Source organism: Lipophrys pholis (genome assembly GCF_963383615.2).
Source record: "Lipophrys pholis genome assembly, contig: SCAFFOLD_34, whole genome shotgun sequence".
In the NCBI taxonomy this organism is placed as follows: Eukaryota; Metazoa; Chordata; class Actinopteri; order Blenniiformes; family Blenniidae; genus Lipophrys; species Lipophrys pholis.
Genome location: NW_028292022.1, coordinates 539,182 through 541,681, shown reverse-complemented (window position 1 = coordinate 541,681; position 2,500 = coordinate 539,182). Strand labels below are relative to the sequence as shown.

Below are 2,500 nucleotides of genomic sequence, written 5' to 3'. Positions count from 1 at the left end.
TAGCGGTTGGTATAGATTGGTACAGTACGGGATGGTATAGTATGGTACAGTACAGTACACTATAGATTGGTACAGTACAGGATGGTATAGTGTGGTACAGTATGGGATGGTATAGTATGGTACAGTACAGGATGGGACAGGTTTTTGTGTGTTCCCACTGATAAAAGTTGTGGATGGTACCGAAAGTATCGTACCCATCTGTTTCCATTTTTCATCACCCCTCCGTTGAGGTAGCTAGCACTACGGTTCGGTTCCAGAAGGCGGAGCTACAACAGCCGTCTGCTGATTGGCCAGTGACGAGTGTCACTCTGGACAAGCAGCGATATTAAATATCTCCTGGCCGTATGAACCCTCTGTTGGTCTTCTCATCCTCTGCTCTGTGCTCACTGGTTGCTCAGTTTACTGGTTTATTGAAATGTGGCGCGACACTGCCCTCAAGTGTTCAGACGAGGTGCAGACACTCCTCTCAGTAACAGGAGGGGCGGGGCTTCAGCAGGAGCTCCTCCTCTCAGAAACAGGAAAGCCTCATCTCAGTAGCAGGAGGGGCGGAGCTTCAGCAGGAGTTCCTCCTCTCACTAACAGGAGGGGCGGAGCTTCAGCAGGAGTTCCTCCTCTCAGTAGCAGGAGGGGCGGAGCTTCAGCAGGAGTTCCTCCTCTCACTAACAGGAGGGGCGGAGCTTCAGCAGGAGTTCCTCCTCTCAGTAGCAGGAGGGGCGGAGCTTCAGCAGGAGTTCCTCCTCTCACTAACAGGAGGGGCGGAGCTTCAGCAGGAGTTGCTGTTCACAAGGAGAAAGTTAACCTGTGCCACAAAGAACAAGGCTCATGGCTGCAGCTCCACCTCCTGAGCGGCAGCTCCGCCTCCTGAGCGGCAGCTCCGCCTACTGAGCGGCAGCTCCGCCTCCTGAGCAGCAGCTCCGCCTCCTGAGCGGCAGCTCCGCCTACTGAGCGGCAGCTCCACCTCCTGAGCGGCAGCTCCACCTCCTGAGCAGCAGCTCAGCCTCCTGAGCGGCAGCTCCGCCTCCTGAGCAGCAACGCAACTAATGTGTTCCTCTGGTCCTCCGTTACTGTCATGTAGTGATGATGTCACATACAGTGGGGTATCTAGTCTGCCCCCCATTGTGCAGTTTGTCCCACTTAACAAGATGAGAGGCCGGTAAGTCTCATCATAGAATTTATTTGCAAATTATGGTGGAAAATAAGTATTTAGTCAATAAAAAGTTAGTCTCAGTACTTTGGTATAAACCCTTTGTGGGACAGACGTGTCCTGTAGGTCTTCACCAGGTGTCCACAGTGTTGCTGGTACCTTGGTCCAGTCCTCCAGGCAGACCTCCTCTAGAGCCGGGAGGTTCTGGGGCTGACGCTGGGCAACACAGACTTTTAACCCCCTCCACAGATCTTCTGTGGGGTTGAGACCTGGAGACTGGCTGGTCCACTCCAGGACCTTGAAATGCTTCTCCTGAAGCCCCGCCCTCGTTGCCCCGGCGATGTGTTTGGGACCATTGTCCTGCTGGAAGACCCAGCCACGGTTCATCTTCAGTACTTCCTGATGGAAGGAGGTTTTCACTCAGAATCTCACGATACACGTCCCCATTCCTTCTGTCCTTTGCACGGATCAGTCGTCCTGGTCCCTTTGCAGAAAAGCAGCCCCAGAGCATGATGTTTCCACCCCCATGCTTCACAGTAGGTCTGGTGTTTTTTGGATGGAACTCAGCATTCTTTCTCCTCCAGTTGAGTTTTTACCAAAAGGTTCTATTTTGGTTTCATCTGACCATCTGACATTCTCCCAATCCTCTTCTGGATCGTCCAAATGTTCTCTAGCAAACTTCAGACGGGCCTGGACATGTCCCGGCTCGGGTTAGGGGGACACGTCTGGCCCTGCAGGATGTGAGTCCCTGGTGACGTGGTGTGTTACTGATGGTACCTTTGTTACTTTGGTCCCAGGTCTCTGTAGGTCATTCACCAGGTCCCCCGTGGTTCTGGGACTTCTGCTCACCGTTGTAGTGATCATTGTGACCCCACGGTGACCCCACGGGGTGAGAGCTTGCGTTGAGCCCCAGATCGAGGGACATTATCAGTGACAGTTGATTTCTTCACACAAGCTGCTTCCCTATTGCAGATTCAGGATCCCGGCCTGGTGCAGGACCACCATTCTGTCTCTGGTGTCCTTGGACGGCTCTTTGGTCTTGGCCATAGTGGCGTTTGGAGTGGGACAGTTTGAGGGTGTGGACAGGTGTCTTTTATACTGGTAACCAGTTCAAACAGGTAATGAGTGGCGGACAGAGGAGCCTCTTAAAGAAGAAGTTACAGGTCTATAAGGGACAGAAATCAGCTTGTCGGTGACAAATACTTATTTTACCTTGTAGTTTACCAATTAATCCCCCCCCCCACCCCCCCATAGTTGAAGTGTCCCTATGAAGAAACTTACAGGCCTCTCATCTTTTTAAGTGGGACAAGTTGCACAATTGGTGGCCGACTAAATACTGTTTTGCGCCACTGTACC

General features: G+C 52.4%; 1 protein-coding gene across 1 annotated transcript in view; it reads right to left on the bottom strand.

Moving 5' to 3' along the window:
• Positions 1–2,500, bottom strand: part of mta2 (metastasis associated 1 family, member 2) — a gene marked incomplete at its 5' end in the record, with an annotated part of 37,000 nt that overhangs the window by 2,799 nt on the left and 31,701 nt on the right. The window lies entirely within an intron of this gene.